Source organism: Dama dama, chromosome 15 (assembly GCF_033118175.1).
Source record: "Dama dama isolate Ldn47 chromosome 15, ASM3311817v1, whole genome shotgun sequence".
NCBI classification, from domain to species: Eukaryota; Metazoa; Chordata; class Mammalia; order Artiodactyla; family Cervidae; genus Dama; species Dama dama.
In genome coordinates this window covers 67,631,043-67,645,084 of record NC_083695.1, presented here as the reverse complement: position 1 = coordinate 67,645,084, position 14,042 = coordinate 67,631,043, and the positions used below count along the sequence as shown (strand labels likewise).

Sequence of the window (14,042 nt, the reverse complement as noted above, 5' to 3'; positions counted from 1 at the left end):
AGGCCTTTATCAGCAAATATTGGAGTCTTCACTTTTTCTGTGCCTTTGGAGATAGGCTGATATTCTATAATTTTCAAAATAGAGAATATAATGGCCAGTGTGTATTTTTTCCATTTCCCATTGAAAGCACTTACATGATTTCTATCACATTCACAAAATAAATCCTTTCTTTCCACAGCAGGTTTTCTGTGAATGTTTGACTTTATTTCAAGTGTCAAATATCCCTTTCCTTGAGGTATGGACACTCTACAATTAGAATAAGATAAACAAATGAAATTATAACCCCCATCACAAATCTCTCCCTGCCCCACCTCATCTATTTGCAGCCATTGCTTTACATGGAGGCCCAAGAAGCCACCTTGGATAAAAGTCAACCATGTGCATAGGTAGGATTCAGACATGTATAGCTGCATCTTCTTCAGAAAGTGATGAGGGGCAGGACTGGGGTTTGGAAAGCAAGAGGGTAAATTGAAAGAAAAGACTGTTATTGCCAGAAGAATAGTGACACAGAAGAGAATGGCTAGAATAACTGCCCAGTGTGGGCCTAGTGGAGTGCTGTGAGCAGCAGCTGCCACAGAAGGATGGTTCAAACGTCAAGAGGCAGCCCAGACTCCAGGACATTGGGAGGGAAAGAAGCTTTAGAAGTAGAACTGAGTTTCTGGGCATATACTCAGAAGAATTGATTCCTTTGAGTTCTCCAACAGATATTTGCACACCCATGTCCCTAGTAGCATTATTCATAATGGCCAAAAGAGGTGGAAACAACCCAAATGTCCATTGGCAGAAGAGTAGATAAACAAAGTGTGGTTATATACATACAATAGAGTATTTTTCAGCCTTTAAACAGGACTTATAGTCTAACTGAATTCTAGCTGCGCTATTTCAAATCCTAAAATATGCTGTTAAAGTGCTGCACTTGAATTTGAATGCCAGCAAATCTGGAAAACTCAGCAGTGGCCACAGGACTGGAAAAGGTCAGTTTTCATTCCAATCCCAAAGAAAGGCAATGCCAAAGAATCCTCAAACAATTGCACAGTTGCACTCATCTCACACACTAGCAAAGTAATGCTCAAAATTCTCCAAGCTAGGCTTCAACAGTACATGAACCAAGAGCTTCCATGTTCAAGCTGGATTTAGAAAAGGCAGAGGAACCAGAGATCAAATTGCCAACATCCACTGGATCATGGAAAAACCAAGAGAATTCCAGAAAAGCATCTACTTCTGCTTCATTGACTACACTAAAGCCTTTGACTGTGTGGATCACAACAAACTGTGGAAAATTCTTCAAGAGATGGGAATACCAGACCACCTACCTGCCTCCTGAGAAATCTCTATGCAGGTCAGGAAGCAACAGCCAATTTTAACATAAAACTGTTAGCATAATACAATGAACTGGTTCAAAATTGGGAAAGGAGTACAACAAGGCTGTATACTGTCACCCTGCTCATTTAACTTGTATGCAGAGTACATCATGTGAAATTCTGGGCTTGGATGAAGCATAAGTTGGAATCAAGACTGCTGGGAGAAACATCTATAACCTCAGAAATGCAGATGACACCACCCTTATGGCAGAAAGCGAAGAGGAACTAAAGAGCCTCTTGATGAAAGTAAAAGAGGAGAGTGAAAAAGCTGGCTTAAAGCTGAACATTAAAAAACTGAAGATTATGGCATCTGGTCCCATCACTTCATGGCAAATAGATGGGGAAACAATGGAAACAAGACAGACTTTATTTTCTTGGGCTCCAGAATCATTGGAGATGGTGGCTGCAGCCATGAAACTGAAAGACACTTGCTCCTCAGAAGAAAAGCTGTGACCAACCTAGACAGCATATTAAAGAACAGAGGCATAACTTTGCTGACAAAGGCCCGTCTAGTCTAAGCTATGGTTTTTCCAGTAGTCATGTATGGATATAAAGTTGGGCCATAAAGAAAGCTGAGCACCGAAAAACGGATGCTTTTGAGCTGTGGTGTTGGAGAAGACTCTTGAGAGTCCCTTGGACTGCAAGGAGATCAAATCAGTCAATCCTAAAGAAAATCAGTCCTGAATATTCATCAGAAGGACTGATGCTGAAGTTGAAACTCCAATACTTTGGCCCCTTGATGCGAAGAACTGACTCACTGGAAAAGACCCTGATGCTGGGAAAGATTGAGGGCAGGAGGAGAAGGGCACGACAGAGGATGAGATGACTGAATGGCATCAGTCACTCGATGGACATGAGTTTGAGTGAGCTCCAGGAGTTAATGATGGACAGGGAAACCTGGCGTGCTGCAGCCCATGGGGTTGTAAAGAGTCAGACACAACTAAGCGACTGAACTGAACTAAAAGTACTGAGGTCTGAGATATACTGGGGAAATCTGAGAGACAATGGCTGCAGCTAATTTGGAATGGCATATGCTTCTCAGAATTCCCAAGGTCAAAGGATGTGTGGCTGCTTGCCACAGATGAGATGTTAACCTAGGAGACAGTAAGATCTTAAACGGGTTCCACCCAACAGAATAGCAGGTAGTTTTGGGTTGTGAGCATAGTTGGCCCATCATATGTTAACCAAGTTAGGTCATAAATATCTCATATAAGTCAGCAATGAAAAGACTACGCAATTTAAAGAGGAGCAAAGGATTTGCATAAACACTTCTCCAAATAAGTTATACTAATGGCCAATAAACACATGAAAAGATTCTCAATATCACTAGTTACCAGAGAAATGCAAATCAAAACCACATTGACATACCATTTCACATCTACTAGTAAGGTGAAATTAAAAAGATAATAAGTATTTTCAATAACATGAAGAAGTTGAAATCTTCATATATTTCCAATGTGAATGTAAAATGGTGCAGCCATGTTGGAAAATTATTTGGCAGTTCCTCAAAATATTAAGCATAATGTTACCATATGAACCAGTACTTTCACCTAAGTATCTATCCAAGAGAAATCAAAATATATATAAATGCAAAAACTTGCACAAGAATGTTCATAGAATTATTCATAATAATTAAGAAGTGGAAACAACCCAAATGCCCATCAACTGATGAATGGATAAATAAAAGGTGTTATATCCATACAAAGGAGTATTTTCTGGCCATAAAAAAGGAATGAAGTACACAACAACAGCATGGATGAACCTTGAAAGCAGCCAGACACAAAAGACCACATACTGTATGATTCCGTTTATATGAATTGTCCGGAACAGGCAAATCCACAGAGACAGAAAGTAGATAGTGGTTGCTTAGGGCTGAAAAGTGACTGCAAATGGGCATGGAGTTTCCTTGGAAGCTGATGAAAATATTCTGAAGTTAGACTGCAGTGATGGTTGCAAAAACTCTGTAATTACACTGAACTGTATACTTAAAAGGGTGAATTTTATAGCGTGTAAATTTATCTCAATAAAGCTGAGGAGGATGTTGCTGATTTTTGTTTTTGACTGTGCTGCTCAGCTTGTGGGATCTTAGTTCCCCTCAGTTCAGTTCAGTCGCTCAGTCATGTTCAACTCTTTGAGACCCCATGGACTGCAGCACGCCAGGCCTCCCTGTCCATCACCAACTCCCAGAGTTTACTCAGACTTGGGTCCATTGAGTCGGTGATGCCATCCAACCATCTCATCCTCTGTCACCCCCTTCTCTCGCCTTCAATCTTTCCCAACATCAGGGTCTTTTCAAATGAGTCAGCTCTTTGCATCACGTAGCCAAAGTATTGGAGTTTCAGCTTCAACATCAGTCCTTCCAATGAATATTTAGGACTGATTTCCTTTAGGATGGACAGGTTGGATCTCCTTGCAGTCCCTAGTTCCCCTATAGGGATCAAACCCCAGGGCCCTAGCAGTGAAAGTGTGAAGTCCCGACCACTGGACCACCAGGGAATTCCCATAAAGCTGTCTTTATGCTTTAAAAAAAAAAAAAAATATATATATATATATATACACACACACACACACATAAGCACAAAAACATCAATAATTAGCATAAATTTTCCTGATAAAATAAAGACACGATGACTAGTTAGTACTTTATGGTGCTGGTGGTCCTCATGGTGCAGGTGGCAAAGAATCTCCCTGCAATATAGGGATCCCGGATTGATCCCTGGGTTGGGAAGATCTGAGGAGAAGGAAATGGCAACGTGCTCCAGTATTCTTGCTTGGAGAATTCCATGGAGGTTGCAAAGAGTTGGAAATGACTGAACGACTGACACTTTCACTTTCACTTCTTTATGGTGCATAAATGTCTTCTATAACCTACCTAGGGCATGCAACAGTCAAAACTCAGGTTCAAGGCAATATTCTGGGTCGAGGCAAGCTAGGACATAAGTATAGAATCAGAACAGGCTAGTAAGGGGAAAGGGAACATCCTAGTATCAGGCACAACCAGAAGTGGAGGCCACGGGGCCACTTATGTGGAGTCAACAATCCAAGGGAGCTTGATAAACACAAGCTACATTGAGACTGATGTTGTTGTAGGAAGAAGAGACAGGAGAGAAGGATTCAAGTTCATCCATAGGGTGCTGTTTTATTGGTATTTCTACAAATTTAAAATCACAGCAGGAAAGGTTTAGGACAAAATGCCTTTAGCCTTAGTGATAGAAAATCTTAAGTCTCAAAGGCCTTTACATATTGGCACAAAAAGCTATAATATATTGGGTGGTCAGTTCTAGCTAGCACTGAACTTTTGGTGAAGCTGAACTTAACTTCATATTTATGGTTATTCAGGATGAAATAACCTCATGAATTTCCATTCTCAGAGATCTTATAAACCAAACCCAAAAAGTTTTGCTCAAGACTTTCTTATTTATCTTCTTCACTAGTTTCAAACACAGAACAAGTATGTTTCCTCAATGATGATGCAATTACTCAAACGAAAAAAAAATTTTTTTTAATTTTTATTTATTTATTATTTTTGACTGCTCTAGGTCTTCATTACTGTATACAGGCTTTCTCGAGCTGCGGTGATACTGTTTTGTTGCAGTGCCTGGACTTTTCACTGTGATGACTTTTCTTGTTGCGGAGCACGGGCTTTAGGCCCGTGGGCTTCAGTAGTTACAGCATGTGGGTTCTAGAGCACGAGTTCAGTAGTTGTGGCACACAGGCTTAGTTGCTCCAAGGCATGTGGGATCTTCCAGGTCCAGGGATCAAACTCGTGTCCCCTGCACTGACAGGTGGACTCTTAATAACTGGACCATCATTGAAGTCCAAAACGATTTTTTTTGGTCTTCAGTTCAGTTCAGTTGCTCAGTTGTGTCTGACTCTTTGAGACCACATGAACTACAGCACGCCAGGCCTCCCTGTCCATCACCAACTCCCACAGTCCACCCAAACCCATGTCCATTGAGTCAGTGATGCCACCCAACCATCTCATCCTCTGTCATCCCCTTCTCCTCCTGCCCTCAATCTTTCCCAGCATCAGGGTCTTTTCAAATGAGTCAGCTCTTTGCATCAGGTGGCCAAAGTATTGGAGTTTCAGCTTCAACATCAGTCCTTCCAATGAACACCCAGGACTGATCTCCTTTAGGATGGACTGGTTGGATCTCCTCTTTGGTCTTAGGTAACAATTATTTTATCTTTAGGGTCAGTTCTTGATTCAGGAGGGAACATAGGATGAAATTAAGGTAATAGGATTTGAAATCTGAACATATCTTACATTTTCTAGCTGTTTGACCTTGGGCAGGTCCAGACTTCATCTGATCTTCATCTAAAAAACAGAATTAACAACACCTACTTTCCAGGTTAGGAGGGTAAGGATTAATGGTAATGTATGTATTTTCCCTGGTAATTAGGAAGGGCTCATAAATGATGGTTTTTATTTATTTTTTTTTAATTTATTTTTATTATTATTTTTTTTTTCCAGTGGGTTTTGTCATACATTGATATGAATCAGCCATGGATTTACATGTATTCCCAATCCCGATCCCCCCTCCCACCTCCCTCTCCACCCGATTCCTCTGGGTCTTCCCAGTGCACCAGGCCCGAGCACTTGTCTCATGCATCCCACCTGGGCTGGTGATCTGTTAACTGATGGTTTTTATTACCAAGTCATTGAAAATTCTCCTACAGTCAAGACAAATTCAAGTTTTTAGTGATTCATTACTCCCCTGTTTTAATGTGTGATATTCCAGGCTCAGTTACTATTAAATCAATTAATAGTGGTTATTATGTTTTTCTGGTATAAAAGTGACATGATGGATTTCTCTTACACTTATTATAATATTGCATTTCTCCAAATCTTAGATGCCATCTGTTTTAAGATACTTTTCAGGTTCAGAGACATTAAAATGTGAAATCAAGGGCACCTTAGGATCAACGAAATATAGTTGTCCTCTACTACATTTGGATCCATAGACTGTTACTGGTCCAGTTAACAGGCTGGTCAAAGTCTAATGTATATTAGTCCCTTCAGCCCACATGACCAGATCAGTTAGATTCAGGCTCCTATTTTCCAGTTAACCTAATACCCTGATACCCTCATACCTAATATGATGTCATATCAGTAAACAAATGTTACATTAGTTTTTTCGAACTCAAAGAGAACCTCTTTACTACCAGTAAGGATTACACAGGTACAACCTATTGACAAATTAGGCAACACTGGTACACAGAATGGATTCAGAGTCCATGCCATGTATGCTTTCCATCGGCTGGAGGGCAATCTAAATCAACATGTCACTAACCAAAGACTGCCCTGTTGGAAGCAGGGTTAGTGGGGGCTAGCAGGGTTAGTGGGGACAAGCAGGGTTAGTGGGGGCGTGTGGAAGAGCCTGGGTTTCTGGAATTTCTGTTAGTCATTTCCTGTCCTGTTGTCAACAAAATGTAAATACAGAGAAGATAGTTCATTTTTTGTTATTGCTCTTCAATATTTGTTTAATCCCTGTTACACACCAAGAGTATAGGCTAAGGACTGGGAATCCAGAAACAAGATATTGTCCTTGGTCTTAAGGGCCTTATGTTTTAATTGTAGAAGACAAACCAAAAATGACAGCATAATGCTATGTTTGTAGAGAAGTATGCAGAGCTTTCTAAGGAAACAGAAGAAAGGAACAACGGAAATCAGACCAGGGGTACGTGATAGGAAAGTTTTATAGAACATGATGCCTGCACTTGGTTTTGAAACATAAACAGGAGTCAGTTACTTTCCAAACAGAGGGAGAAGAGCTGTTTAAACACTCTTTTATGTTGGTGGATTTTACCATAATTTTTTAAAAATTGGTAGGGAAAAATGCAGTCTTTTGAAAGACTGCCGTTTGTTTGGCAAAGCCAGCAGCAAAGAAGAGTGCTGGGGAAGAGAGGTGGGACAGACAGTGATAGCCAGGTCCTGGAGGGCCTTGTTTCCAGGACAGATGTTTGGAATTAACCGACGAGAATGGAAAACCAATAAGGAGTCTGAAGGTAGAAGTAAGGGGCGAGCCGGAGATGCGATGTGGTTGCGTTGAAGGAGGAGCACACGTGCTCCCGTGTGAAGTGGGCGGCTGGTGAGGGAGAGTTCCAGGCAGCAAGGCTGGTCCAAGCAGGGATGCAGGAACACAGAACCCCGCAGTGGCAGTGTGAGAAGCAAGAAGCGTGGTGAGGATCGGCCGGAAAGAGAACTGAGACGACTTCGAGGGTGAGTAATCGCAGGAGCTGAGTGACTTAGCAGCAGCAGCAGCAGAGCGAGAAGGAAGAATTTAGACCGGCTCCCATGTTTTCAACTTGGGCAACAGGTGGTGCCATTTCCCAGGAAGCACTGCTCTGGAGGAAAACAGGCGGCATTCAGATTCAAGGGGCTGCACCGAGGGCCCCGGGGAAGGGGCAGAGGGGGAAGGCGTCCTAGCCAAGGCAGTAGGAGAAATAACTGACATGTGCACAACACTCTACAGACTACACAAAACTGTTTTTGGGAAGTGAGATGTGACTGGAGCAGACAGTGTGTTGGGGGGCAGGGTTCTGAGGGAAGTTTATCTGGTTGGGAGGAATGGCCTGTTTATAGAGAGCAGTGAAGCTCCAACCCTGGAGGTCCCGCTAGATCCCAAAATTCCAAGAAACCCCAGAAGGGTTGCATTTAGAGGCAAGAATATTCAAGAATGTTTCTTCTTCAACTGGAAAATTCTGGTTGAAGATTGTGGGGGAAAGGGCATTCTGAATTCACTTGCAACTCTTGAAACCAACCAAAAGCAAAATAAAAGAAGGAAAAGTAAAAAAGAAATTTCCACCTTCAGTTAACAAGGAAAAAGTTATAAAACAACACTGTGAAGAGTAGCTGCCAAAAAAAGAGAATTTTGACCTAAAATATATGAGAATGCAGAGCCAATACATCCCTACATAGACTTTGAGAGAAAAATTGATTTATGTAAAATTAAATGTCACATTCCCGAGAAGTACATGCAGTGATTCTCTGCAGGTAGATGGACAAGGTCTAAGGTCTGACTAGATGGTCAGTGTTCTGCAATAGATGTCCTATTTTTATTGTAAGAGAACCTCTGACTTCTTTAAATTGATGTATAATTGATTTACAATTGTATGTTAGTTTCTTGTGTATAGCAAAGTGATTCAGTTTTATATGTATATTCTTTTTCAGATTTTTGTCTATTATAGATTATGATGAATATAGTTCCCTGTGCTATACCAGGACCTCTGAATTTTAGCTGAGCACATGGCTGGCTGGCTGGGATAAAGTCTACATTTGTCAGCTTCCCTTGCAAATAGGCATGACCACGTGACTGCCTATGAGATGTAAGTGGGAGCCATGTAAAACTACGGGAAGTTTGCTTTTGTTTTCATTTTTTAAGGAGCTTTTTTGAGATATAAAGCACATACCACATATAAATGGAATCATACAATACGTGGGGAGGGGGGGGTTGTGATTGGTTTCTCTCATTTAACATAATGTTTTCAAAGTTCATCTATGTCTCAGCATGGATTAGTACTCCACTTCTTTTTACTGCTGAATATGTATCTAGCACATTCCATTTACTCATTCCCACCAGCGGGGTGGCTAGAATGTGAATGTGAACATGGGGCTGGAAGATCTGTCCAGACAATAAGTTAAGTGTGTGTTGAGACAGGTGGAGTAACAAGCTAGAATGTGCCTGGACCATTTGATGAACACAACACTGGTCTTGTCACTGCTTCTCTCCCTTGGAATGACGGACTGTCTTATCATAGTAAGGATTTGAAACAGACTGGTTACAACTTAGTTATACTCAAGCAGACCTTTTATTAAACAGACAGAGGATAGTACACTCCTGAGATATGGGAGTGGGCCATCCCCAAAGGAGTGGCAGGGATCCAGTTTGGCTTTCCTTTTTATACTCACCTGTATCCTTCTCTTGGTTCTGCCCTGTGCAAAATAGGGCTTGTACCTGCCACCAATCAGGAAAGGGAATGCAAATGGGTGAACCATCAAGGCCAATTGACAGTTGCAAGTTATATGACAACAGGCTGCATTGTGCATGTCTTCCCCATAATTCAGTCTGTTATAATCAGATATATGTATGTATAGAATATTTCTGAATCCTTAATGGGCTCTTATAGTGGTAAAGAACCCACCTGCCAACGCAAGAGATGTAAGAGACACAGGTTCAAAGCCTGGGCCTGGAAGATCCCCTGGAGAGGGCACAGCAACCCACTCCAGTACTCTTGCCTGAAGAATCCTATGGACAGAGGAGCCTGGTGGGATACAGTCCATAGGGTTGCAAAGAGTTGGACATGACTGAATCAAGTTAGCACACATGCACAATAGGTGCCTACCTGCCTAAGGTTACTTGAGGACACAGCTGTGCATCAAGGGCACATGTGCCAGAGTTGGAGAAACCCCTGTGGTTAGTTTGCGTTCCACTGTGTGCCTAGGTAGGATGCATGTGCAGGAGTTGGAAAAGTCTTTGTGGTTATTTTTGTGGCATATCTGTGAGCTCTCTTGGGTGTGTCTGGAATGGGGTTTAGAGATCAAGTTGCATCCTTTTCAGCCAGGCCAGCAGTCACTGCTCATGCCTAGTTCAATTCAATTCAGTTCAGTTGCTCAGTCGTGTCCGACTCTTTATGACCCCATGGACTGCAGCACACCAGGCCTCCCTGTCCATCACCAACTCCCACAGTCCACCCAAACCCATGTCCATCGAGTCGGTGATGCCATCCAACCATCTCATCCTCTGTCGTCCCCTTCTCCTCCTGCCCTCAATCTTTCCTAGCATCAGAGTCTTTTCAAATGAGTCAGCTCTTCGCATGAGGTGGCCAAAGTATTGGAGTTTCAGCTTCAACATCAGTCCTTCCAATGAACTCCCAGGACTGATCTCCTTTAGGATGGACTGGTTGGATCTCCTTGCTGTCCAAGGGACTCTCAAGAGTCTTCTCTAACACCACAGTTCAAAAGCATCAATTCTTTGGCACTCAGCTTTCTTTATAGTCCAAGTCTCACATCCATACATGACTACTGAAAAAACCAATAGCCTTGACTAGACAGACCTTTGTTGGCAAAATAATGTCTCTGCTTTTTAATATGCTGTCTAGGTTGGTCATAACTTTTCTTCCAAGGAGCTCATGCCTAACTTCCTACCTAACACTTCCAAACTCCATTTATGTAAGAAAGTGGTAAAGCTCCAACTGTTTGGCATTTTCTTTCTAATCCTAAAGGATATAAGGTGTTGGGGGCAGGAAACACACATGAAAATCAGAGAAATTAGAAAAAACCACACAGGAAGGCAGAATAGTAGGAAACTGCCCAAAGGAAGTATTCAGGAAGAAAAAAGAAAAGAAAAGGTAAAGCATTACAAAGATAGCCTTGAAGCACCAGGAGTGCATGGCTCTTTATAAGCGACACTGACAGCTTTGGTTTTTGTGGCAGGTTTTGACGAGTAAACAATACTTACTGCAAAGGCCAGATAAATGCTCTCTGAAAAGGTATCAACCTAATATCTTGAAAAAATAAATTTCATTTAAGTTTCAGTTATATTTCTGTTAAACTCTTTATCCTTCTCTACAAATGTGGTTGAAAAAACATAGCAACATAATCACCATCCCTTAATGATTTCTATGTTTTTTTTTCCCTCTAGAGCCATTAAAGTTGACAGCATCAATATTGCATCTTATGAAGAAACATTTTTCTAAAGGTGAGTTATTCCTTCAGTTTTATTTCAACTTCTTTTTCTTCTGTTAAATATATGTTGTGTAGTAATTTTTATTTTTAAAAGCATAAAGACTATGATCTCTTTTTTGTAAAATTATTTGTCTGTCCCCCTATCTGCAAATTCATTCTTTACAAGCATTTAGTGAACACCTAGTAAGTGTTAAACATTATGTTAAGCATTGAGGGAAAGGTAGTGAAAAGAAGAGGAAAACAAAAAGGCCGGACAGAGGAAAAAGCAAGAGAAGACAGTAATCTTTGGCTTCATGAAACTTACATTTTAGTGGTGAATACAACACGCAAAAAATGAACAAATAATTATATAGTTTGCCTTTAGCTAGTGATAAGTATTATGAAGAATAATCAAGTAAAAGGAATAGAGAATGATAAGGGGTAGCAGCCAGGGACTAGTTCAGGTAGGAAGATCAGAGCCCGCCACTCTAGGGCTGTGGTATTTGAGTATGGACTTAAGTGATGTAAAGGGCCAACTTTTAAGATAAGAGCATGCAAACATTTAAGATAAGAGCATTCCAGGCAGAAAATATAGCAAGTGTAAAGGCCCTGTGGTAGATACAAACTTGGTATGTTTAAGAAAGTAGAAGGGTTTTGGGACTGTTGCTTACTGGGCCTTAATACCATTATAAGAATTTATATTTTAAGCATGGAAATCACTGAAATGTTTTGACTCTGAAAGTAATTTATGTTTTAAAACACTCTAGCTACTTTGTAGGGAATAAAACTAGTAGGGCCAAATGGAAATGGGGAATATTTGAGGAGGCTTTTGTCATTGTCCAAACAAGAAACATATGATGGGGCAATCATTACCATCTAAGCAAGAAATATATGGTCCTCTGGACTAAGATGACAGTGATCAAGGTGAGAGAAATAGTTTCCAGACATATTTTCAAAGCAGTCTGTATAACCTGGTGATATAGGGAATGAGATAAAGAGAGGATTTGTGGATGAGTCCTAGGTTTTGGTGTCAGGAATTGGGTCAGTCATGGTAATGTTTGCCAATGTGGGGAAACTAAAAAGGGAAGAAGGAACAGATTTTAAGAGTCATCACAATAAGATCAATTGTTACCAGTTGATTACAGTGGCTATTCCTAGCTGATGGAGTATGGGGGTCGTGTCTTATTTTTATCTTTATATTTTTCTGTTTTCATAACAAAAATATCTCATGTTTACATGGTCATATTCAGTTATTTTTTGAAAATGATTTTTCAATTACCCTTAAGAACTGGAGGCCAGATTAGAGGCAGTTTTCATGATGTAACCAGGCTCAAGTGGTGAAGGCATTCCAGTGTCATGAAAAGCACCCAGCTTTGGAGTCAGACAGCTAATTTAATCTCCAGATTGTCTAACTATATGTTGTGTGAGCTGGGAAACATCACCTTAAATTTTAGAGATCTTCATGTATATTCATGGGATATAATGGTCTCAAGAAAGATTGAGGTGAATGTTAAATGGGATTATGTGGGTAAAAGCATGTAATCATTCAATCATTCACTGACTCCACAAGTATTCAGTGAGAACTTACTACATGTCAGGCCCCAGTCTAGTTGCTAGAGACACATCAGAAAATAAGAGAGATCCATTCTTGATCACAAGGTGCTTATATCTTTATAGGGAGAGAAGAGAATAAACAGACAGATATATAATGTATCAGATAGTAATAAGTACTTTGAAGAAGAAATATGAAACGGCAAGATGATAAGGAAGTCTTGGGGACAAGATTGTTTTCCCCTCATCCAGTCGACCCGTCATCAGTTGGTGCCATTTGTAGACATAGTTTGGCTTTCCTGGTGGCTCAGTGATAAAGAATCAGCCTGCCAAGGCAGGAGATGAAGTTTCAGTACCTGGGTTGGAAAGATCCCCTGGAGAGGGAAATTGCATTCCACTCCAGTGTTCTTGCCTGGGAAATCCCATGGACAGAGGAGCCTGGTGGGCTACAGTTCGTGGGATCACAAAGGGTCAGACATGACTTAGTGACTAAACAATAACAACTTCTATCTGTAAGGCTCTGTTCTGGCTCCAGGAACTGGAAGCGGGTAAGTCGCCTTAGGCATGGGTACCTACTAGAAATCCTCCCTGCATTGACAGGGAGTTGGAAATGCAGTTTTGGAGCTCAGAGCAATAAAAGAAGATATAAATTTGAGAGTAATCAGCTTACAGTGGGATTTGCGCATGAGATCATCTGAAATTAAGTGCCAATAAAGAAAAGAAATTCAAGGTCAGACCCTTGCCAATTTCCACAGGGTCAGTGTGATGAGGAGGAATCAGTAAGGCTCACCCCTCTCAAAACTCTCCCCAGACACACACTCCTTTTCTGTTTTTAATCTGGTTAACATCTACTCATTCAGATCTCAGTCCATATGTTACTTTCTTCATTTTAAAATTTATCCTGCACATTGTACTGGGATTTAGTGATGAATGGTAAGTAAGATAAATTAGTTTTGGCCTTTGCCGAGTTTATCTTCTACTGAGAGAGAAAGCCAGTAGACAATAAAGAAGTAAATGAGGTAATTACAGACTAAGTCACATATTCTGATTAAAATAAACAGGAGATAAGACTGAGCATAACCAGGGGAGACCTCTTTAAGTGAAATATCAGGGTAAAGTCTCCATGTGTAGTTTGTTGTTGTTCAGTCGCTAAGTCGTGTTTGACTCTTTGCGACCCCATGGACGGCAGCCCGCCAGGCTCCACTGTCCATGGGATTCCTCAGGCAAGAATACTGGAGTGGGTTGCCATTTCCTTCTCCAGGTTATCTTCCTGACCCAGGGATTAAATTCACATCTCCTGCATTGACAGGCAGATTTTTTACCACTGAATCACCAGGGAAACCCACGTGTTGTTCACTGTTGTGCTAATATCAGAAGTATAAGATGAGCTTAGAGGAGAACGTTCTAGGCAAAGAATTAGAAGAATCTGTCCTGAGCACCAACTTTCCTTACTGTCCGTGCTT

The 14,042-nt window shown here is 41.0% G+C and overlaps 1 protein-coding gene across 1 annotated transcript in view; it reads left to right on the top strand.

Annotated features, from left to right (window-relative positions):
- Window positions 1–7,284: 7,284 nt before the first annotated feature.
- Window positions 7,285–14,042, top strand: part of CPN1 (carboxypeptidase N subunit 1) — a 40,451-nt gene continuing 33,693 nt past the window's right edge. Inside the window, exons 1-3 of the mRNA XM_061163126.1 lie at window positions 7,285–7,584; window positions 8,536–8,690; window positions 11,006–11,062. The gene's annotated coding sequence lies outside the window, so the exon portion shown is untranslated. The remainder of the gene's footprint in view (window positions 7,585–8,535; window positions 8,691–11,005; window positions 11,063–14,042) is intronic.